Consider the following 26,290-nt stretch of genomic DNA (forward strand, 5'->3'; position numbering starts at 1 on the left):
CATAATTTCTTCGTTTATCCGTAATAACCGTAATTTCTTCGTATATAATTAATAACCCTCATTTCATCGTATATTAATAACCCTTATTTCCTCTTATATCCTTAATAACCCGCATTTCCTTGTACATCCTTAATCACTCTTATTCCCTCGTATATCCTCATTTTTGTTTATGCTCCTGCAATGTAAACATTTTCATATTTACAAACCCCTATCACAGATAGCTGATAACATGAAACATATAAAAATACCACGCCATGAGTATTTGTAATACACGTCCCAAGTAATAATTGTTTGGCAGTTTTTAACCGATCCTAATGAAAAAGTGTTACGATAAGAATACTATTTTACAGTTTAAATATGAAATATGACAGGGGAATTAGATTATGAATTATGATCTTTGAAAATTGTACTTTTACTTAGATATACTGTAAAACAATAACCAATTCTATTAATAAATTTTAATTTAATTCGCTTGTGTTAGTCGTAAAAGTTACAACTATTGAAGCTTGTCCCTGCAACTTGTGACACGTCATATAAATATACAAATACAAGATCATACATACTACAATAATTACAAAGCTAGATCATACATTTGACTAGCAATTCATTATCAAAATATTATCACTAAGCAATCTGTCTTAAATTAGCATGTAAATAATTATACAGGTAAAACTCCAGATTGCATTTTATAATAGTAGAATTAATTCTACTGAACTGCTGAAATAATTTAGGATTAAAATCATCCACTTTATATAAACATTTAATCAATAACATATTTTTAGCATGTCTACTAAATATTGCAATAGTTTTCAACTTCAGTATGTCATGTAATAAATAAACTCATTGAATAAACGCAAGATCCGAGAGATACCGTTAACTTGACCCCTTTTTCCATGTTATGAGGACCCTTTTCTAAAATAGTTAATCTTTGAACTGGGAACTTATAATGGGGTTTCCATGCGTGTTGTAAAATTTATTAATTTTTGCCTTAGCTAAAAAAATTAGACTTTTAAGAACAAATTTCAATCTTTCTCTAACAAAAAGTGATAAGACTTTATTTTGATATGTGTAAAAAAAGAAGTGAATTAAAAATACATCTGACGTTGGTTTCTATGTTTATGTCTGACGGTAGGTAGGTCTTTAAGTGTGTCAAGCTACAAAATATGAAGTACTAGCAGTTACCCGCGGCTTCGCACGCAACTTCGTAGGTTTTGCATCTGTAGTCTATCAGTGTTTTATAACTTTTGATTCGAATGAATTATATTTCGGACGCCAATATTGAGTTTGCCTTGTTGCCACGTTCAAGAAAATACTAAAAAAGTATATATATTTATAGGCACTGCAATTTACTTCGTTCTTAGTATTATTGTTCCATAGTTGATTTTGCCTTATTTACTGATCAAGAAAATACATATATCAGGTCAAAGAAGCTTACCTCTGTCAAAAGACAATTAAGACTCATAACAGTCATAAAATGTATAGTAAAAGTTAGATAGTAACTTTGTATTTTACAGTCTAACCTCAATAAGACTCTTTAAGGGCTACGGAAAAATTTGTCTTATCAAGGTATTCTTAATATGTAAAGAGGTTCGTTTTACCGAGGTTTAATATTGCGTTATTTGTATTATACAGTTTTCTCCTCGCTCTGAGATAACTTCTGTAAAACGAATATTTTTGTGGCCAACCTCTATAATACGAATCATTGTTAACGTAAGTGAAGGTATTTTTCAATATAAGCCTAGGATAAAAAAGTATAATAATTTAAAAAATCAGTAGTATGTATTAAATTATGGGTACATATGAGTTTAGAAACTTACACGTAACAGATCAATATTTCACAAAAAATAAAAATTGCTATCAAGTCTTGAAAAAGTCATCAATTTTCGTTTGTTTACCTGCATGAACAGTTGTCATATCCAAAGAGAAATCTAACTCGACGATACTTCGTGGAATATAATTAAACGAAATTGTTCACTACACTTTCATTTAAACTTCTTTCTTTACGAAAAACACTTTAGTAGCATCATCAATAGCATCTCTTGTGTTTTTCGTTGACAGTTTAAGTCGATCACTCTCCACCCGTGCATCCTCATCATCTTCAGCTGTTTCATCTTCATTAGGATTTGAGGATTGGACAGAAGCCAGTATATCTTCATCCTTTAAATCTCCACATACTGCTAAATCATCATTGAAGTCAACAAATTATTCTAACACCATCTGCCTTGTGAAGGTTGTTTTATCTAATTACTACATTGTATAGATGTGTTTTTATAGCATTGAGGGTTACCAAAGTTTCAAAGGGATTTGAAAAAATTCTCTTATCGATGAATACGTTTGTTGAGGTTCGTACTAACGAGGTTCGACTGTAATAAGCTAATTACAATATATTTATGTAGAACATTAAATGAACTACATTTAATAGACAAATAACATACAAAGAACCAAGGGCGGGCCGTACCATATCTAATTAATATTTGCTAAAAATGTACAATTAAAACTATATTAACAATGACACTAGTTACATGTTTGTTTCATTATAAACTGTAAAATGTTTTATTTTTATTTTAGAACATTTAGAACTGGAATTGATGCGTTAGTTCAAACAACCATCAGGCCAACGAACTTTTTTATCTATCATAGTTCTTGCCGACTGCTTCACAGGCAGTCTTCGGAGTTAAATTTTGACTATCTATGTTTTAAGACAGTTTCTAAAGTAGATTTATAAGGTAAATCAGTACTTACTTAATCACTGAAAATAAAAAAAACCGCATAAAAACTAATGGGTACTCCCTTACACACTATAAATATAAACACATTAAAAATAGTGGTTACAATAATTAAACATATGTTTGTGCTGTAATAAAACAAAGTTAACACAGAGCTGTTGATTGCACTGGACACTGTAATAGTTAGGGTGGGGGAGGGAGGAAATTATTTAGAAGTAGGATTCTGTTCAGAAAATATGGAGATTTTGTCTTAAGCAAAAGAAAAAAGAATTCAATTTCACAAACTTTAGAGACCAAGATTGAATTTTTCGCTACTTTAAAGATTAGTGGGGCGTAGCCCCATTTCATTTCAATAGGCCTACTGAAATGACAATAGGCCTATATTTATCACAGAGACCGTAAGAATGCCCATGTAAAATTTCACTACAATCGGTTGAGAATAGTTTACGCGTGAACCAAAACAAACAAACAAAGGCACTTTCGCGTTTATAATATTATTAGGATTAAGGTAAACAATATCAAAAATGTATATTCTAAAATAATACATTTTTAATTATAATGTACTAACAACAAAATCTTACATTAAGATTCAATAGTAAAAACAATGATCCTTATTGTTAATATATGTAATGGTACTGTAATAGTTAGGATGGAGGAGGGAGGTTAATATTTAAAAGTGGGATTCTGTTCAGAAAATATGGTAATTTTATCTTAAACAAAAGAAATAAATTCACGCAATGTTTTAAAATTTTTTTACTAGTGGCCTTGACGGCGAAAATGCGAATATGTGGACTGTACGTACGCTCACAATATCATGATGATGATAGCAATAAATTAACTTTTATTATGAATGGTGATATATTTCTGGGAAAATCGGGGAGACATGAAATTCGCGTTGTATTTCATCACACTTCTGTTTATATTCTGCCCACTAGACTATATAAGCTTATCTGAATTTAGTTTTCCAAGTATATGTGCCAAATATATAGGCCTACCAAGACAAAGAAAATTCTTATAATATAATGCAGTAACAATAAATCGGAGGCAACGCTATATGTTATATATAATAGTTATTATTATTATCTACGCCAATACAACCACTTCAATCTTAATTTGTTCTATTAAGGAAATGGAGTCAATGGAGGGAACCATCGTGGAATTTGATTGATGCGATATAGCCATTCATTTATTAGTTACAGATAAATTGGAATCTATACAACCGGGGAAAATGTGTTAAAAATAGTGTTACCGCACGAGTATTATATGGCACACGCAATGGCCAAGTATACATTCACAGTATCGTCCATGGCTTACCACTGCCAGCTTGATGAAGCCAGCCTACAGTCAGTCAGACTGGCGCGCGGTGGCAGTGGCAGCGCTGTGTTGCCGCCGCGATCAATACGGCGTGGCGGTAGCTACCTAACCTAAACCTACTATATTACGTCCTCCGTTTCCCCCTCTTTGTCCTGCCACTATCGCGTCCTTTGCCACTGCCGTTACTATCGCGTCCTCTACCACTCCCTATCTTGCCGCCATCGCTATATTGTACATAACGATTACAGCAGTTTATTTCTTGAAGCTCGCATCATGTTATTATATTATCGCAATAGTGCCTGTTTTCTCTTTACTTAAATAAATAATGTACAAACACAATATTTTCATTTATGCAAGTTTACAAAAACATTTAATATTGATTATATAACTTTACAATATTGGTGGATGATGAACTTAAAGAATCATTCTACGTTTTAGGAAGAAACACTTTGCTTCTTGCTTAAATATTCATTTCGGCAATTCTTGAACTTGAAATAACGGAGAGAATTTCAACTTCAATTGCAATATATTTGAGTCGTTGAGGGTGAGATGCACTTCGCTTCGTCATTTTCACAGTTTATACAAGATTAATATTTTCGAAAGTTTATGAATAAAATAAGTGAGCACCAACATTACTCTATTATCACGTCCGTTTTACATACACTTATGAATAAAACTAACTACTATAAGTAGATTTAGGATGCTTTAATAGAATAAAGTTGAAGCTACAGAATATTTATCTCAGGAACAATTAAATAGCATCCCCTCAACATAATGAAATCATCACTAAATGATTAATTTAAGAATCAATTAATATTCTAGAAAATAAAATAAATGTTATGATAAACAAACTAAGTACGGTATTACTGTACAGTTTAGTGAACCAATATTTGTATGTAGTAATAATATGGGAATTGTTCGTGGAAGAATACGACCCCCAAGCGCTTTCACACGCGTACTTACAGCCCAGTGAGTCGAGATGTCCATTTAATGTTCCATATGTTCCCGATACATTTACCAGTTTTGCTATTTCTTATGCAATTAAGTTATTTGCATATGTTCATATCCATAAATATATATATATATATATATATATATATATATATATATATAAAATGACTCCTAATAATATGATGTACCTAATTGTAAAATAGTAAAGATGATCATTCCACTACTGCAGTAACACAAAATTTAAGCAATGTTTGGACTAATTTTGTATGAAATAATTATTTCAATGTACAAACAATAGTTTTAGTGCTCCATGGTTTGTGATTCACATCAGGTAGGTCTACAGTCGTATAATCCTTCAGAGGCCATGGATGGCCGGTATGGTATAGAACTGCTTATCAATCAGAAAGTAACACAATACATCAGAAGTGTTATTCTAATCTTAGCTAATATGATGATTATATATATATATATATATATATATATATATATATATATATATATATATATATATATATATATATAAAACATTTGACATCCAATCATAGGACAATGGAGGCTATATATAGTGTTACTCTTAACATTTGTGATGTTTTTTTTGTTCAACTACATTTTTATACTACTAGATTATGTAGGCAATATTCTTACATAACCATATTTGTGTTGTGTACAATATTTATTTGACAACATATGTGACGACAAAATGCTTAAGGAATTATTTGGTATTAGCAATTATTGATTTTCAGAATGTATAGAATAATGGTTGGACGAACTATGTATTTGGGAACGTTCAATGGTTAAACCCCGTTAATAATAGAGTACGAACTGTAATAACTGCCTATGTTGTTAAATAATCATGTTTATTTAAATGGAGTACTATACTGTACATATACAAGAGACCACATATAAGCATAATCTGATAATGTCAAAAACCATACTGGTAGACATAATTCAACATAATGGGGAAAATATAGATATGCATATGCTATTATAATGAACATTAGCGCTAACCTTCTACGAGAGAATTCATACACAGTATATCGGTTTAATTATACACTCAACGATGGCAAAGGAACATTATCATAATGTATTATCCTGGTTTATAGATCGGTAAACTGCTGATTCAATGTAGTGTTGTGTAACAGCTGTGTCGCGTCCGGCAGTTTCTAGAGACAGAGGACGCGTTTGGAACGGGAGGAGGCCGATAGAGGACGCATTACCTCCTGTTCCCCTTCCCCCAGCGCTGTTGCTAGGCGAAGCAAACCTGACGTTCCCCCACTCCCACGTCAATAGTTGCAGTGCAGGCAACTGCTATACCACGCCCCGTCAACTGTTCCACGATTCCAACTATTCGAGCATTCCGCTGTTCCGCTTGCCACCTTGCAGCCGTGATAACGAGTGGCGAGTTTTTGCACACGTCACGTCTTGCTTCCGGTGGAACAAAGTGCCACATCCGGCCTTCTGGCGCATATGGCTTGCTCCATTGAGGTAACTATTTTGTGTATTGTCATTGCCTTTGTTTGCAAACTGTTGTAGTGTGTTACGGTGTTACTTCAAATACGTAACAAATCAATATTTTTTTATTATAGCGAAAGTTGTGCGCATTTTTCCAGATAACTCTAATTTGTAAGGATTGTCATAATTTTTTATTGTTCTTTGTTAATTTCAATCATAATACAAAGTTCGGAAGTCGGTATTCTGTCAAATTGGTTTTTGAAGAGTTGTTAGTAATTTGGTACATTTTGACGAAACCCATGATGACCTGTTAATAGACCGCCTGACTAAGATGGTGCGCGTCACAACTAACGTATCAATGACATTTTCACTTTGGTTAGATACACTTCCGGAAGATATCTTTTTCTATTTCTTTTGCAGGACAACTGCTAGTTAGTTATTAGCGTGTAAGTAATATTTCGAGCAGACAATCATATATTTCACACAACTTTACATACATTTTACTCTTTATGAATTTGATTGTGCTATTTATAAAAATATTAATTACAATACAATATAAAACTTAATTAGTGAATTCTATTTATGGATAATGGAAGCGTTGTTGCGTCAGTTTATGTCCGACGAAGTTGGCTGACTGTCCGACCGATGTCTATGTCACAGGAAAGTTGGCAACGCTGTATGTTCTGTTACAGTGGTCTCTGAGCCACATGCGCAACACAACACACTGCCAGCTTTCTCTCTGTTCTGCAAAGCGTGCAAGGCAAGGCCACCTCTGCTCTGACCTCACTCTCTGCTCGTGCCGAGCCCTTTGTTCTTGTACCTCTGTATTGTCGCTCAACCGTCCTCCTGCCCCAGTCCTCCCTCACTCCTTACAATTCGTCCTCCACTATTCATCCACAACATTCCAGTTCTCTGAGCAACACATAATGCTACTATATCTCATCTAATTATAATTTGTTTAAATTGGATTTTTCACTTATCTTCTTTTTTACCAAACGCAATAAAACAATTTATTTTTATTTTTTAAACATTCCAGTGTTAAAAACATTGTCGTCTATGAAATCGTATGAAGAACGTCAATTTGAAAATTCGACTACACTATTATTTTGGCTCATTTATTCCTCCTACATGAATGAGAAACAAACGTACAAAACTTTTATGTTTATTTATTTTAGTGTATTTTGTAGTGTATCAAAGCTTTGTTTAACATGGCTTTTGTCAAAGCGTTCAACTCATATCTCTGTAATCTCTAAAATGAATTCTGTGTAAATTTCTAATAGACGTCAAATTGAAGCGCCTATTGGAGTTTTGTCTAAGGAAATCGCCAGCAGCATAAAGCCGCACAAATATATTAGATTTTAGTATATAAGGGAGGAACTTAACAAGTATATTGCCAATTAATACTAATATTGGTTCATATTTATAAATTATAATTTTATTTCTGCTGCTTTCAGCCCAGAAAAAAATCTGATTAGTGTCAGTGGATGTAATTTATATCCTTATGTTGTATTCATCATAACATGTTGTAAAATTTCACATAATAATTTTACTGCAACACATTTATATATATACAAAACAGGGAAGTGCTTTTATTACAAAATGGAGGACAATGACTTCAAATGTTGCCTTGAAACGCAGTAAAGTAAGGAACATGGGTTTTATAAACGGAAACCGTCCCACTGAGTCAAGTGTCATATATCTTATGGTTTTGTGAACTTAAGTCTGTAATTCATGTAGCTACTATGTGACTACTATATTCGTTGAACTGTTTTAAAGATTTGTCTTGAAGACTCTCTTGTTACGGTTGATTCTTTCCAATCTCTTGTTCTGTGAAATATCTAAAAAAGATTGATCTTTCAAGTAAGCCATCATCGCAGAATCTTTCGAAAATATGTGGAATCTATCGTTAGGTCTGGCTATTTAAGTTACACAACTATATATCTACATTAATCATCGACTTTTCTAACGTGGTGGTGGTAATGGGAAAACAAGTCCCTGTTCATACTTGCTCGGCTGCCCTGCTGTAGGTGAACAACAGTAGAGAGCCAGCCAACAAGAATTGTCAGTGGCTGGTTGGTGGCTACATGATTACCTACTAGTTCCATAAACGTCTGCAGAAGCACTCTACTTCATCTTCAATAATGTTTCATTTCTGGACAGATAGCAGAAAAAAGGCATAATTGACGATGTTATATCTGTAATTATACAAGTTACGTGTAAGCAATATTTAAAAGGTTGTATGTAGTTTTAGCCATCTCGCGACAAATCCTGCAAAAAGTAAAAAACAAACTACGAAATTTATTTTGGGTTTTTGATCCGGACCTATTGTGTTTCAGACATAGACCGTTTTCTCTGTTTTCAAAAGCAATTTATCAAATATGTGTTCCATGTCATAAAACCTCTGAAGTAAGAATTCCAGTCCAAGACTGCGATGTTATTATCCAGATAAGAGCAAATTGTTATTTCTTGTACAACTGATGGCTATGAGAGCAATGATGCCTTGGAAGCAAATATAAATCTGTGACTTTTCTTTCATTACAACAATATCATAGCAATTTTTCTTTCTTATTGGAATATAATCTTCGAACAAAATCATTGTTGATTGATAGTTAACGTACAGTAATAAAGTATCGATAAACAATATTAGACCGTGTCAGCGAGACTAGATAATGTTTTTATAATTGTGCACTCTCTTGTTACTTTTTATTTTATAATTTATTATGGCATATAAATGTTTATTTAGAAACGCTTTTTACTTTACCAATCGCATATCAAACAACTAGAAAGGATTCAGTTGATACATTTTCATTAGATTAATTTATTTCTGATTTTTCAAAAACAAGTTTTGAACTACGTGATGCGGCATCACTTCCTGACTGTTTGATAGAACAGGTGAACTATAAAAACACATTTATAAAACGTAAACTGTTAGAGATGGTTTATTATCTTTCGTCTGGTGTCGTATCCGATCTAGCACATCTCTATTTTTCATCCGAAGGCTTCTGAACAAGGTGGAGATTTTCAGAGAATTTTCTTCTGAATTGGTGGAATACTTCAGAGACTCACCATTCACCCAGTTGGGCCCACACACTCCCAGGTCTGGAGCAAGAGGTCGAAATAGGGTACGGAAATAAAGCCTTTCAATAACTTTATTGATCTCAGAGAAGACTGAGAAGATCTCGTCGTTCAGGCAAGTGTGCCCGATTATGTTCCTATTGGAAGTGTTTCTTCTTGAGATGCGGACGTAAGGGAGGGTTTTATCCCAATTCTTTACTGATATCAGTGATGCAAACCCTGTAATCACTCACCTTAGGGGTATTTAGAGACGTCACATCGTCCAAGTAATAGTACGTGATGATGTTTCCCAACCTTTTGTAATGAACTAATAGGGACGGGGTGTAGACCGATTAATGGTTATACCATACTACATTTTTAGTAGGGATGCTTAGGAATGACATCTCATTGATCAAGTGTTTATGTCCAAAAATAACCGTTTTGGATGTGACATGATTCAAGACTAAAATGTGAGATAGAAAGGAGTTTATAGATACGGTTTCCTCACGTCATAATGTTGTAGTTGGGCGGGATTTTAAGTACTGTATCGTGTTCTAATAATAAGGGCGGTTACTCCCGAGCTTCGCTGTGTGGTGCTAATTAATTGTTAGCACTAATTATGTAATAGTGACTACACACATTTACCTAGAGTAGTCAGTCATCTGACAGTTCAGCCGACTCAGAACTCTCTATCGTAACTTAACCACGTCTCCACGGCTTGAAGGAACCTATTGGCTCAATTCATGAGAGAATTATTGTGCTCGTGAATGCCCACATTGAAGAACTGGCAGCCAGTTACATCGCCCAATACGTCTTAATCGTATGACTTTAAGCATTTCAAGAGGCACAGGGAATACCTCACTTTACATAGCAAACTGCTTTTAGCTCAAATGTTAGTGAGGAGTCTCTCAATCATCTCGGGTACCTTCCGGTAAGTTATATCCTTTCAAAATGTTTAAAACTGTATAGAACAAGATAAACAACAAACGCATATCTGAACCAATCAAAGCAAAAATTGAGGATGGAAGGGATGACTTGGTGTAACAAAATTAACCACGTTCGTTCTAAATTGTCCTCCGGCATGTATGTTTTAAGATTCTTAGGGCAGTATTCCCTAGTCAGATATCGATGATAGCGTGTTATAATAACATTAAAAGCGCAAAAACTAGCGAGTCACACATAATTATACAGTATAAATTAGATAGTCTTCAAGGGAAATCTTCAAAAGACGCAAACTGTTGACTGCCACATAACAACTTACTTTTGAATGTTGAAATGTGTTACGATTAGGGACTGAAACGTATGCACGTTTGAGACTATGGTTGGAGATCAATATTTATATTCGTGGCCTCTAAAATATTGCGGACAACCGCTAATCTCATATGTATTGATCATTTTTATACATTCTTATTAGATCCAATTAATTGTCTTACCGACTGTACATTGTATATCTTGTTAACAGAATTTTTTCATGTCTTATCTCTTAGTTATTAAGAACCGCCATAGTATTTGGTAATAGTAAACTAGATCAATCCCTCGCTTTGAAAGTCACTCCAAAAAGCTAGTGAGGGTTAATTCTGTAATATATATATATATATATATATATATATATATATATATATATATAGACTATATATAGACTATATATATATATATATATATATATATATATATAATATATATATATATATATATATATATGAGCAAACGTTCTGCGTATTTCAGGTTTCTGGGTCTTACGCTTTTACAGCTGAATTTTTACCTAAGTATGGCTCAAAAATACTCACGTCGCTGATGTTGACTTAACAGAGCCAAAAATAATTAGTGCTTGTATCTTTGTAACTCCACTTCCCTAGCTTTCAGTACAAGTCGCTCATCCTAAGTACCGACGCCGACTCTTTTAAGAAATTATATTAAAATTATATCACCCAAAATCCATCCACACAATTCTTCCAGCAGAGAAAACTCACTTGCAATTCCTGGAAGTCAACCTTTCAGTTAAAATACTTTTACTCAAAGGGAAATTTTCGCGTAAAGCAGTTTGGGCTCAAATTTGGAGAGAGTGTGAAGGGTGAGGTAATATTTTGGTGCTAATCATCCAACAATTGCAATTGGTAGTATGCATCTTCACAGGAAGGAAAGGATCATCTATATGTATAAAAATGAATGTTTGTGTGTTTGTCCTTTATGGAATCGTACACTATTTGACCGATAATTATGAAAATTTGAATGTATATGTACTTTTCGACGGAGAAGGTTTATATGCTATACTCATTTATAAAACTCACCACGAGGTGGCGCTGCAATATATAAAAGTTTTCAAAGCGCCTGCACAGTATAAACTGCAATTACGAGACAGTTACGTATATTAATTTGCCAAAGACTATTTGAAGGCACTAAGTTAGAATATATGTTTGTCTTTATGATAAATATATGGTTGAACTTAAAGCTTGACTGTTAGACCGCTTTATAATAAAATACATGTACGTGTACAATGGCTATATAATAAGCATACACAGATTTTCTTGATCGTGACAACAAGGCAAACTCTACATCGGTGTTAGAAATATAATGCACTTGAACCAGAAGTGCAAATACTCGTACATGGCCAAGGCTTACCATGCGTGCGAAGACGCGGGAAACAGCTAGTACTTAATAAAACCGCACTCTTTGAAGGCGTAATGCTTGGAAAGCTAAATGGAGGCAGCAGATATTTGAACAATGCTATGTTTACATGACCGGCTATCAAACAATGCGTCACGTTGTGAATCATTGTCCTCTGCGAGCTTTAGCGGTCTCTATGGAGGCAGCTTTAATTTGGCTGAAGGCGTGGGACATTTTAGTCTAAATAAACATATGAAGCGTAGGATTTCAAAATCATACTACACTTACTAATTTTACATGTCAATAAAGGCAACACTATATTTAAAAATGTATTATAAAATCAGAACTTTTAAATATTATAAAATATTATTACATGCACCTTCGCACGCAACTTAATTTTTAAAAACAGGGACGGTATGATCATACTTTTTTTTTAATGGCATTCCCAACAATCATGAGATAGTTAAGTGATAGTCACTGAAATATATTCCAATCTCTTGATACGTGTTAGATTTAAGTTAAATATGGGGGCTCTGAAATCGGAGAGTAAAACTGTGTTTTATAATTATCTCTGAAATTTCTCAAATTTCTCTCCAATATTTCATATTTTATGATTTAATAGTTAGTTAATTATTTCAGTAAAAAATTAACTAACTACTACAGGCCATTGTGAAGAAATTCTATCTAAAGGGAGACTAAGTCGAAGAAGTCCTTAGCTTTTCAGTTGCTTATGATGTAATTAATATATTAAGGCATTTAACGTAATTGATTAAAATCCCAATAAAAACAAACCCGGAAAGCTTCTACACGTAACACGACATTTGTAAAGTGTAACTGACTTTGACAGATGAATAACAAACAATAAACATTTACTAACACCTGTTTAAACATGAATACATTTTTATACTTACTTATTATTCTTGTCTTTGACAGGTGATTAAAAAAATTTACCATCACTGATTAAGCCAAGTCCATAAACATAAAGTAATGGAGTGTAAAATGAGTGTTAAATGTTAAATGAGCGGGCCGTAGTCCGGAGGAGTTTTCGAAATAGGAATAGGCATATGTTAACCAGGGATCCTAAGAATCCCCACGTAAAATTTCAGTAAAACGATCCAGCAGTTTTTACGTGATTTAGTAACAAACACAAGAACTCACACACAGACACTATTACATTTTTATACGTGATAATAGTATAATGTATAATAGTAGCCTTATTAATTTGTAAAGCAGAGAAGGAATAATAGTGTTGACTCAGTATGAAACGTTACATACTCTGCACAACCTGTTCAATTTTAGTTTTGACTATTTAAAATACTTTAATACTGAACTCCTACTAAAAGATTAACTCATTTTGATTTGAATATGTTTTACTAGTAATCTAAATTTACTTAGTGAAAAATGAAGTATGCGAACTACATGTTCACGGTATAATAGAATAGCATTTCTCCGGTAATAAAAATTTAAAACAGACTATTTGTGTTATTAGGGTTATTTTTTGTAACATGTGACGGTCACTGGTTGATTTTACTTATCCCTTTGAATATTATCGGGGCATTCTGTACATAGTATGGTTTAGGATTACGAGATTGTTACATGAAATACAGTATTGTATAAATATTGAAATTATACAATAATTAGCTTACGGTTGTCGGTGTTTAGTTTTTATTTTCCCATTGGTTTCAGAAAGAAAACATTACTAAGCGATATATCGCATGTCAGGCTTCGTCTTATGGCTTTCTTATACCATCAATGTTCTCCATGTTAAATTAATCACATTTACATATCTTTTTATTAGTAACTATCAAATTCAATAGCCTTAGACGTTTATCACGCGTTATATGTGCCTTTTGTACATTTATAATCGGTTTAACAGGTGATCGTTAGTAATTTTTAAATTTATCTTTTAAATTTGTTTAAAAATAAATATTTTTTACAATAGCTTAAGTTGAGAACATGTGTATTTTTATATGGAAAACATAATAAAACCCCACAGATTGTATCTTGTTTGGTTTCTGAAAAAGGATAGATTAACCCTTTAAAACGAAATTTTCGGAAAAAAGCGGAAAAGGAGAAAAAACGACATTTTGTAACACACCAATTTATTTAATACATCCCATATGAGTAGGATGCTTGGCCATTCCTCAGCATATATCTCTTGAAGTTTCATTTATGATAACTTCTTAAATGTGTGGATTTTATTTGTTTTTAGTAGTTCAGCCGTGTTCCCAGAATCATTTTTGCTTCAAATTGTGTTTACTATTAGTTGTTTTTTTTTCAAGCTAATCTCTCATGAAACATGTTCTATGTCAGATTTTTTAATTAATAAAGAATTAAAAATAGATAATCTTTCATTGTAAATACTGTGTTATCACTATCCAAATACAAAGTCTATCCAAAATGTATTTATTTTACTGCAGCATATGCTATGGCTGAAGTAGTTTTACTCTAGAGCCTAGCCAGATAAGAATTCTGTAACGTTGAAACAAATCTGATAGTTTAAATGTAGTGGCTTGCTATTTAACTACAGAGTACGGCAACGCCAGCAGATAAGATAACACTATCTGGTGTTGACTAGCTGGCATTGTTGGTGGAACAGCCTAGTCAGCTCAAGGTCATCCGGTCTCGTGACGCGGCACGATGTCAATAGCCTCCACACCTCTTTCTCTGAACCAGCTGTGGAGTGTTCACCCTCCATACATTACTGTGTGCGATAAATAAGCTAATTGTTACATTTAAATATATATTTATTTCCAACACGATCAATGTGATATTAGTACAGTTTTAGAATCGCATTACATAAATATAGTAAACAATATATGCTACTATATTATGCAATAGGCAATTATGCTTGTAATGCGAAAAACCTTGATTTAGTGTGAATCTACACCGAAATGTATACTAAAGTATACTTATTTTATATTATTAATGTGAACCGTTATTGTATAGGTAAATATCTTCGCCATTTGGATACTGTAACGAAAATTAGCCTAACCCTTTTCATAGCATGTATTCATTTAGATACATCTTCCTGATTCTGTGCGTGTGGCTCAATGTTTACAAATTATGTCTTTAAATTCATAACAACTTCTGAAAGTCAGAGCAATAAAATTAAAATCTGAAAGGTATAAAATAATAAGTACATCATACACAAATTTTCAATAACAATAAAATTAAATATGTCAACAAAATTCAATACTTTCAACATTTTCAATAATTTTATTTCATCGTCTAAAAACGCCTTAAAATACTATCATTTGAAAATATTGTAATTGTAGCAAAACTGTTTGGGCTCATCATCTTGAATTAAATTTTCAGCTTGTTTCATATAGTAAAATGTATTTTATTGCTTTATGACAGCTGATTATTGGATCTGTTTTTTATAATATTCTACTAATCTAAGATTTTTGTGTATAATTTATATTGTAAAATATACTTTTTTTCTTTCTTTAATATTGATGATTATAACGCTTCCCAGATTGTTTGCTAATATAAGTAATCTTTCCCCTTGGATAGTTCTGTTAGGTGTTTTATAAACATGTTGATGAAACCAGCAGGATGTAATGATGTAATTCTTACGTAAATGTATATTGTCTTCCCTGAATGAATGATTATATTAATACGCAATAATGATTGAATACATTATAAAGCTGTGTGACAGGTACTTGCCAGCTAAATTATTGCTATTGGTGATATTTTAATTATGAAGGAAACATACAATAGTTGTCCAATTGATACCAGGCGAAGTAGGGGTATGATTCATACAACGTTTATACACTGTGAAATATAGTTTGTTACAATGTCCGTACCGTGTAAGGTTTATATTATCAGTGATGTGCTATTGCATCCTTCTCTATGGCATGTTACTGACATCGATATGAAGACAATCAGGGGTGAGTGTATACAGTGTCAGATAGTGGGAAATAACTCGCATATCTATTGGTGATATTGGAGACTAAACACAGTTGTAAACAGAACACAAGGAAAGTGTTGAATGAAGCAATCCATGCCGTCTCCCAACCAACCTTGGTGACTTGTGCACGAGATGGATGCAGACCGGCCCTGACCTAGGTTTGCAGCGATGCAGTGAGTGTGTCCCGGCCACGACCGTCTGGATCGATACAGCAGTCAGCTGTTTGGCAGGTTGCCACTGCCATCCGTCTACACTATACAGCACAGCCAGCCATTGCCTCCTTGTCCTTTGTAGGCTGGTCTACGCTTTATCGATTGTCTACCAAACACAACGCAGGTGCACTTGGTGATGGATGTCACTTTCAGATAACAGTTTGACTGACAGTAAATTTCGTCATTCAGCACGAAAGTTAGTTTTTTAATATGTAAGGATAAGCACAAACAGTCAGGAAAATAATGTTGGTACATAAGGAAAACTATCAAACTGAAGCGAAGACGTGAAGTGTGAGGCTGGTGAAATATCCTTGTTCTACTGTCAGCAGTTTGAATTCTTGATTGATCCTTTAAGATCTGGTTTCTTACTGACAATATGTCATCGTGAGACACTCGTCCTCTAGAGTTCACATTCTTTAAAAACATGTTGTTTCATATAATTTACTTCAACTTAATTTCTTCTATATTTATAGGAGCTAGTAGTCCTTGCAGCAAAAAAGAAATACTGCACAATGCACAAAGTAACTACATAATTTATCCGACGATATCTCGTTAATAACAAATAGCAACAATGTTTTTGTTTTATGCATTAACAAAAAACCAACAACAAAAACCAAGGTCACTACTTAGCTCTAACATTATTTAGAATAATTTGTAGTATGATGATAGATTTAATTAAAATTACTCACTACAAATGACGTCATAATTTTGTAATCTTTGTGTTCATATGGCAATGTATCAGGAATGTGGTACATACCTTCATAATGCGCCCAAGAAGCTCACGAAGGAACGACTATCAATTATCTCAGCAATGTTTAGAATGTGATAGAAAATGAATAAGTGAATATAGTGTACTGTTTTTCAACGGGAAATTGCGTGCGAAGCCGCGGGAAACTTATTGAAATGCGCAGCGAAGCGCGCCGGGTCCGCTAGTACATACATAATAATTACGATTGACCTATAAACATGCATATTTAATTACTTATATTTTGTAAGTGTATGTATAGAACATGTGCTTTAATAATGCTTAATTCTAAACTGTTAATTAATACTGTTTTAGATAGTGGCATATTGTTATATTTGCTAACCATTCATAACACCAAGCCATTCAATAATTGTATGAAACAACTTGATACAATCATGATTGTGTAACAATACTCTAAATTACCAACACCGTAGAAAGTAATCAAATTCGACGGAATTCTCTATGCGCAGTCTTTGGCGTAAATACATTGTATATTTAAATATATAATGTAATATAATCCAAGATTCATAAAACAGCTTCTTTTTACAATCAGAAGGTGCTGTTTTGATTTTAATAAAATGATATATGGGGTGTGACTGTATAGTATTGAACTCCAACTTGTCTCCTCCCTGAACATTCATTGTGATAATGTGTTATTTATATATTTATATCATGACGTTAGATTTTATATAATTTGAAAAAGTTTCTAATTATATTAATGGCTACGCTTAAAATTGTCATAATAAAATAAGTAACGAAGTAAAAGTGTGTAAAAGGAAAGAAAATATTGGGGATAGTAAAATTATTGATGGAGGGGGTGTAATAAAGGCAGGATATGTGGGTGGCTGGGTGGTAACTGTATTGATATTCCGAGAGGACGTCGGGGTGGAGAGTGGGGAGTGAGGACGAGGACGCTTATGTTGCGGCTATGAAGCTAGAGGACGAAGCGACAACAGAGAATATTAAAGTTGATGTCAGAACATTGAACAGAGAGGAGGAGTGTTGATTTAGAGGTGGAGGGATATTTACCCCCACCCCAGCCAAACCCATCTAATCAACAAACTCGCTGGAAATTCTAAAGACAGACGAGACTATTATTACTCTACATCAGACGTTCACTGTTACATTAACTTTATCACAGACAAACGTTATGAACCTCTGGGATTATATTAAAAATGTGGACATTCCACCCTCTATATAAAACGTAGTGATAAAATTCTTTTCACGAATAACATGCTTATCAGGAAAACTCATAGTTTTAAACAACAATAGATATATATTTAGTTCAGTGTGATAAAACCTCTTATACATTCTCATCCTTAGGAAATAATAAACACTGTATGTTATGAAACAACTCCCGAACATTTTGAAATTTAACTGGATAAAAAACAAAGCATTCCAGTCCCAGTATATACGTAAATGTCTGCTATAAATGCAAGGTTGTCAAATATAGTTTACCTTAGTGCTATTAATCACGAACATGAATCCCAAGGTGACCCTATAATACAGTAGATGTGAAAATATAGTACGAATAACCAAATTTACAAACATATTTATTTTTATTATTTTGAATTTTGTTCATTAATTTTGATAGGACAATAATTTTTGTTTCGTCAGTAAATATTGTTGGTAGACTACGCTTATATAAAAAGTTATCTCGATGTAGTTCGTTTATGATGATGGAAGGATAGTGAAAATAACATAGACGTCTATAGGCCTACACTTGCTATTGTTCAGTTATACAAGAAATCGGAACACTGTGTTTCGGGATCTGCAAAATGATCTCTTCTTCAGGTGGATAACTAAACTAACCTAGTTCATAACTAAAAGTAGATTAAGATAAACAAATTATATAGAAGCGTTGTTTGTAAATCAGGAATCACAACAAATGTGTGTTGCCAACTCAATGCAGACTATCTCTAAGACATGCGCTTATTAAAACAACTACTACTTATTATTAAATGAACTAAATAGAAGAACAACATAGATCTGCACGTAGGAATGGACTATTGATAACTGACAATGACCAAAGTACTAATTTGGCAACTTTGAGTTTTAGCGTTATATTTCATGGAGAGTCAATAACAAAATACACAATTTTGCTACATGTAAAACGTGTTTACAAAAGTTCTGACTTTTATTTCCCCAAGGCTCAAGAAAAGTATTATTTTTAGCATCTTCACATATACTTCTAATACGTTCCCATTTCCCTTCCAAAAACTACTCGTACTAACATGTCAACAATCTGCCAGTCACAGCGTGGGCGTAATCATCATCGCGGGCGGTTTTAAAGAGGTATGGGACACTGTATGCCCACGTTTAGACAAAAATAATGAAGGATAAAATATTTTATTTTTTAATACTTTTCATTTTTATACATTTTGCGATTCTTTATTACTATAATCGGGAAAAGGTTAATTTTCGTTTGCTACGAGAAGCAAATTAGATTCTTCTTGCTATAAACGTTTATACAAAGTATTTGAAGAAAAGTACTGACACGGTTTTAGAAAATGTAATGGTGCTGGAAGCGACTGAAGGTAAACTGATTTATTTTAGCGACTTAAATTATAATTTGAGTGAAAACCTGTTCAAAATTTTATCCCATCCTTTTTGAGTAATGTTCGGGGTTTTATGTTTTAGCCAACTTCAAGTATAGCCAATACCACATACCATACTATATATTGTGTAGCTTATTCTTAAAGTCATGTTTTGTGTGGACTGTAATTTGAAATTGGAAACTAAAACAAAGAGAATATCATCAAGTTGTACTACATGCACTCATTTTAAATACTATAACATAAACCCACATATGTATATATATATGGTGTGTGTGTGTGTGTGTTTTTAAATTTTTTTATAGAGAGGAAAAATATGCTCTTTACGCACGTAGTGCCGGGCTAGATCTTGGCCTATGGATTTTTGGTCTATGTGGTTACCAAGACCCATACCGACTAAAACGTAAACCTCTCTTCACCCAGCCTTTGTCCCCCCGCGGGACTGCCGCTAGGTATTACTTCGCGGGGGAAGGCATTTAAGCGATTTCGCTCTTCCTCTACTTTTGTGTGGAGAGTTCCATAGCGTATTCCATAGCCTGGCGCCTCGCCCTTCTGTCTCGCGCTTCCCTCCTTTTCTTTACTTCCTTCCTTAGCTCTTCCCTTAGATGACTTCCCTGGAGAAGTCCGTTGCTGCTTTCCATGTGGTTTAAGATGCGAGCATTTCTTTCACTAAGTTTTCTGTCGTAATCACCATATAGCTTAATCTTTCAAGCTTTCGTCGCTGCAAGTCAAATCTCGGACATGTGAAAAACAAATGCCTCGCGTCCTCCTCTATGCCTCGACACTTTGGACACTCTGGTGAGTCCTCGTGTTTATACTTGTGTAAGTATTTACGGAAGCACCCGTGTCCCGTGAGTACCTGCGTCAGGTAGTAGCTGGGATCTCCATGTTGGCGATTTATCCAATCTGCTAGACTCGGTATGAGCTGATGTGTCCATCTACCCTTTTCGGAGTTGTCCCAGTAGGCTTGCCAGTGCTCCAGACTCTTCTGTCTTTCTCTTTTTCTGCAGTCATCTACATTTTCTTGCTTATGGATTCTACACTGGTATAAGCTCCTGTATTCCTCTGCTAGGATCTCAATTAGCAGTATTCCCGAGATTACGTGCGCTGCATCCCTGGAAACGGTTCTGAACGCACTCGTAACTCTCAGTGCCATTTGTCGGCCTACAGGATATATCATCCTCTGGCACTCCTGCAGTTCTAGTGCACTTGCCCAGATGGCAATGCCATAGGTCAGTATCGATGTAACTACTGACGCTAGCAGGGCTCGTTGTCTCGGTTTTGGCCCACCTACGTTTGGCATGAGACGGGATAATGCCCCTCCGACAGCTGCTGCTTTAGTGCTTGCATGCTCAACTTGGTATTTGAAGTTGAGGCGTGCATCGATCATCACCCCCAGGTAACGGATGGATGGTTTTGACTCGATCTCGTGCTCACCAACTTGCAGCGTGATCGTTTCGAGCTCTTTCCTGCTTGTTATGAGCACTATCTCTGTCTTGTGCTTGGCCATCTTGAGTCCTTGTTCATTCATCCAGACGGCGTACTTACCAAATACCACCTTGAGTAGGTTTTTGATGTCCTCCAGATATTTTCCCACAATTACGAGGGCGACATCATCTGCAAAAGCGACGGACTTTACCATCCTTGGTATCCTCAATCTAAGTAGGCCGTTGTACATAATGATCCACAGAAGCGGTCCCAATACCGAGCCTTGTGGGACACCTCCAGTGACCCTGTATCTCTTGATTCCATCATCTGTCTCATACCGCAGAATTCTGTTTGTAAAGTAGCTTGCCACTAACTTATGCAGGTACTTTGGGATGCCGAACTGGTCGAGTGTTTCCATGATTCGGTCCCACCTCGCAGAGTTAAACGCGTTCTCCATGTCCAGCGTCACTACTGCGCAGTATTTTTTTCTTGCCGTTTTTCCATCAATCTCCTGAAATGGCTTCCTTCGCTGTGCTGACTACCAGGTTAATAGCATCGACAGTTGACCTTCCTTTGCGGAAATCCAAACTGTCTGTCCGATAGGTGCCCCTCAGCCATCACCTCTATTCTCGCATACATGATCCGTTCGAGGACCTTGCCTGCCGAGTCAAGCATGCAGAGAGGACGGTATGCCGATGGTTCATAGGGTGGCTTTTTTCCTTTTAAGAGAAGAACCAGCCTCTGCAGCTTCCATTTGTCTGGGAAGTAGCCTTCTTCCAAGTATCTGTTGTAAATGTGGAGAAACATGTTCGGTGCCAGGGGGGGCATCGCACTTTTTAGGGCAACATTTGGGATGCCGTCAGGTCCGGGAGCCTTCTTGTTTCCCAATCTTGCATTCGCGATGTTTAGCTCCTCTAATGATATCAGCGGTAACGGCTGCTCTGAGCTGAGGTCACCGATCTCAAGCTCCGGATGTTGTGAGAAAAGATTTGTGACAATCCTATCCAGCAAGTCCGGGCAAGTGGGTGAGGACTGTGGCTGAGTTTTCACCTTTTTCAACACCACCTTATATGGTCTGCCACATAGGTCGCAGTCCACCTCTTCAAGCAGTTCATTCCAGCAATGTACCTTGCTGATTTTGATCGCTTTCGTTAGCTTTAGTCGCGCTGCTCTATGAGACTCCTTTAGGTCTCTATAGTTCGGCTTTTTCCTAGCTCGCGTGGCTATTCTTCTTGCCTGAATGGTTTCTTCGCGACTTTTGGCAGTGTCGCTATTCCACCAGTACATCGGCGGGTGATCGTTTTTTGGCCGTTTCCGCGTCATCATGGCGTCGCAGGCAAGGGCAACTCTGCGCATTACTTTTCTGTTTCCTCATGTGCGCTGTTAGCGACAATGGGTTCACTACTATTGAATGCTTCTTGGAATAGTTCTGCGTCAAATTTATTGGCATTCCATCCTCGGAGGTTTGTCGTTTTGTGCGGAGATCTGTTTCTTGCTGGTTCTCTTGTTACCGTCCAGCTGATGAGCCGATGGTCGCTCTCACCCGTGTGTGTGTGTGTGTGTGTGTGTGTGTGTGTGTGTGTGTGTGTGTGTACGCGCGCGCGCGCATATACATATGTTTGTAACTAGTAAACAGTTCTCTTATTTAACGCCATGTTTTAAATTTAAAAGGCGACACAGCAAAGTTATATAAAGGTAATTTAAGGAGTAGCTGAGACACATTAGAATGAATAATTAAGTGGGTAATGCGCAAATTAATGAACTTTGAGTTTTAATGTAAAGTTCAAAATTATTTCCAAGAAAGGACCTCCTAAAACTTCTCCCCTCAAAGATTGGCGTGAGTCTCCAATGCTGAATCTATGCCCTTTATAAATATCTTTGTATAAATTAAATTAGGATTGGTCGTCAGTAATAGTAAATTGAATTGTTTACAGACAAACATTTCAATCTTATCCTTAATTCCCTTATTACTTCTTTACTCGTACTAAGTACTGAATCAATCAGTACGCGGTCTGATGTTAAATTATCAGTACGGTTCATTGAGAGTGTTTGCCAACAAAACATTTTCTTTATTGTGGGCTCATATTGCAATCGATGAAGTGGAAACTGCATTGCGTAGACGTTCTAGGGTTCAATTTGTTTTCCAAGGTCTCAAACTAAAATATAGTTTGCCAATTTTCTCAAAAATAAATAAATATATATCAAAATGTTGTATATATGAAAAATATGTTTAGCAATTGGTGTTTACGATACTGGCCTTTTCACATACTGAGTTCATTTGATGTAATTAAATAAGCTAAACACTATCCAGTCATAAAGTTAATACATGTAGTATTACATTGATTAGTGCAATTAATAAGCAAGTTTCTTTCATATTTAATATCATGTTCATGTATTCACAGGGAAGTCTAATTTAAAATTGATAATGAGACAAAAAAGAGTATGCAATAATTTATTTGAATCACAATTTTGAGCTAATATAACGTGAGGAAGAGATTAAATCTAGTATAACATCTATATAACAGGTAAGATTTACTGGGCATAATAATTTTTTAAGTAAACTGGTACCTATATATTCTAATGAGCATGACTTTTTATATAACATTATTATAAGTTGTAAGGGATTATGAAAGTATAATTTGATACAATTTTATACCTTATTGTCCCTAATTGTAAGTAACCATTATATTTGTCATTAAATGAACCATAATGTTTTAGAAATAAGAACTATAACTTACTATTATGTAACTATTAATTTAGATAACTATGAAAATAAACATGAAACTACAGCTTTAATGAGGTTCTGTGTAATATCTCAAATAACATGGAACCAAATCCGGGAATCTCCTGGAAATCGAGGGGAAGTGCTCCATAAATAAAAATCACTCCATTAAGGCAGTAAGAGGAGAGGGAAAATGCTATACAGCGCTGTTACTGCAGAGGCGTTATTGATCCAGGGAGGGGCACTGGTAGCCATGACACACAACGTAGAGAGAGGAAGAAGAAGTTGGGCAACACTGCAGAGTCGCTCGATACAGCTGGCAGTGGAAGTGGCAACACAGCACGTCTATCGTCTGGGCACGATTGCGCATGCGTCCACTGCTTTGGCTTGCTTCCATCGCCACAATAATGATTTTCCATCGTCTGTATATCTACTTTACAGCCAACAGATTACATAATCATAGGCTCCGCCAGGAATGTTTGCCGAGTTCAGCTCAACCCTGCGAACGTTCTGGCATTTTAAACTCGTTTTAGCGTATTTTGTCCTCTTTTAAGTTTTAAAAGAACAGTGAAGTTTACTGAAGGTTACTAAGTTCACTAAACGCTTGGTATTAATTAAATAATTAGATTATAGAACAATGTTTAAATATTTTAATGCACATTTGGATATGTATTCAAAAGTAGCAATATTAATATATTTTTAGAGCTAATGAATTAATTACAATAAATACAGCAATTGAAATAAGTGAAATCAAAAACCGTTTATTAAGGAAAGAAGTAAAATATTTACAGCAGAGCCTGTGAACAAACTGCTCGATACCGTGTTAACTACTGTAATTTACGTATAAACATTTTAAAATAATGTAGCCCAATTACTTAAAACTGAGTAATTTACTTTAGTTAGTGAAACGAATATACACTATTTTGTTCAAACTACAACAAATAACAACTCTAATACTTTGAGTGTGATTACCGCAATTTTATATAATTAATTGTCAAAAGAAAACAATTAAAAGTTTGTATTTCTAAAACACCAATTAGGAACTTAAAGAAAATTCGTTTTTCAAACGCAACTAATGCACTTTTACTACATATTAAAATCAAAACAGAAACCATTTCAATTTTATCGTAGAATTTACAAAAAAATCTGATACACACTATGATTGTTACCATGGTTTTTGAGTCTTCTGCGACTAGTATTAAAGTCTCCGCGTATGTATGGTTAAAATCGGTAATGTTTCTATGAATTTGGAAGAGTAGCTCATAATCTAATATTTAATGGAGCATTCAGGTTAGATCGACCTTGGATCAGCTGGAAAGTGTAAACCAACACTTCAGAAATGTCCAACTGCATTTCATTAAACATAATAAAATGTTTCTCCACCTCGCCAAAATGTAACACGAATGAATATATCTCTTCTATTTGTTCTAATAATGATCTAGTTTGTTTACTTTTTCAATATTAAAAATCATATTCACAAGTATATCTGCAGGCTTCCGCGGCTTAGCGCGCAATTTTCAAAGTAAATCTGCACAATTCTTAGTGAAAGCACTTGTAATTGCTTTTAATAATTCCAAAAAAATTATAGAGACCTGTGATATTTTTAAACGGTAGCAGGCATACATTATGTACATTTTACAAAAAATGTATTCCGGCTGTTTTAATTAATTTTTTGTCTAGTTCCTTTACTGTGCCATAGTTGCATTTAACTTGTTGGCCTGATCAAGAAAATATATAACTTACATGATTATGAAGTATATCACAGGAGAATCAAATTAGGGAACATACTTAAGTCTGAAGACGTCTACTTATACCTTTGTAATCTACTTCCGTTGCAACTCAGTTTCAACCTCTGAGGGTGGTGGTTGAGCTTCATTAAAATGCTTCTGTTTTTCTTGAAGTCATGAAACATACGTCCGTGAGCCAATTTTTAACCTTCTGAAATATCAGGAAGTTGGAGGATTAGTTATTTATATTGGATGGAGATTATTTACATTATTTTTTGAGAATACCGTCTAGATATTAACTTAAATTTCGTTCCTAAAGATTTATACGATTTCGTGGCGTCTGTATAGTGAAAACTAATATTTGGGTTTCTGACCGAGTAATTTTTGTTCGAGATCAAATACGACTAACGCAACAGTTGGACCGATCACTACCATGAGGCAAAGGGGGTTCTCTTCAAGGTCGTAGGATTGCAGTGGCATATCCAGGACATGAGTTTGGGAAATAAAATATCAACTGAAATCTCATGGGAGGGGGCTATAGAGCGACCTCGTCTTTTTATGGTTATGTACAAAAATACAGAATATTAGAAAAACTATTTAAAGTGCTTCCTGGTCCCATCCAGAATGCACCATTGTAGGTTGAGGTTTCGTTTGTTGGAAGTAACCAATGCAAATATATCACTAATTCATTTATATTTTTCTTTTTTATTTGAATGTTCTAAACTGAATATGGATTACAGTAAATGCTGATTAAATGAGAAATATTAAAGTTATATGCAAAAAGGAATTATTTAGAAAATCATTAGGAAAGGGTTTTTTTAAATTTTTCAGAGGGCTTGGAGATCACATAACCCACCTTAATGCTTCGCTGGTTAAAATCTAAGTTC

General features: G+C 34.6%; 1 protein-coding gene across 1 annotated transcript in view; it reads left to right on the forward strand.

Annotated features, from left to right (window-relative positions):
• Nucleotides 1-6,303: 6,303 nt before the first annotated feature.
• LOC124366933 (formin-like protein 7) overlaps nucleotides 6,304-26,290 on the forward strand; it is a 92,341-nt gene continuing 72,354 nt past the window's right edge. Inside the window, exon 1 of the mRNA XM_046823552.1 lies at nucleotides 6,304-6,476. The gene's annotated coding sequence lies outside the window, so the exon portion shown is untranslated. The remainder of the gene's footprint in view (nucleotides 6,477-26,290) is intronic.

The sequence above is a fragment of the Homalodisca vitripennis genome, chromosome 1 (assembly GCF_021130785.1).
Source record: "Homalodisca vitripennis isolate AUS2020 chromosome 1, UT_GWSS_2.1, whole genome shotgun sequence".
NCBI lineage: Eukaryota > Metazoa > Arthropoda > Insecta > Hemiptera > Cicadellidae > Homalodisca > Homalodisca vitripennis.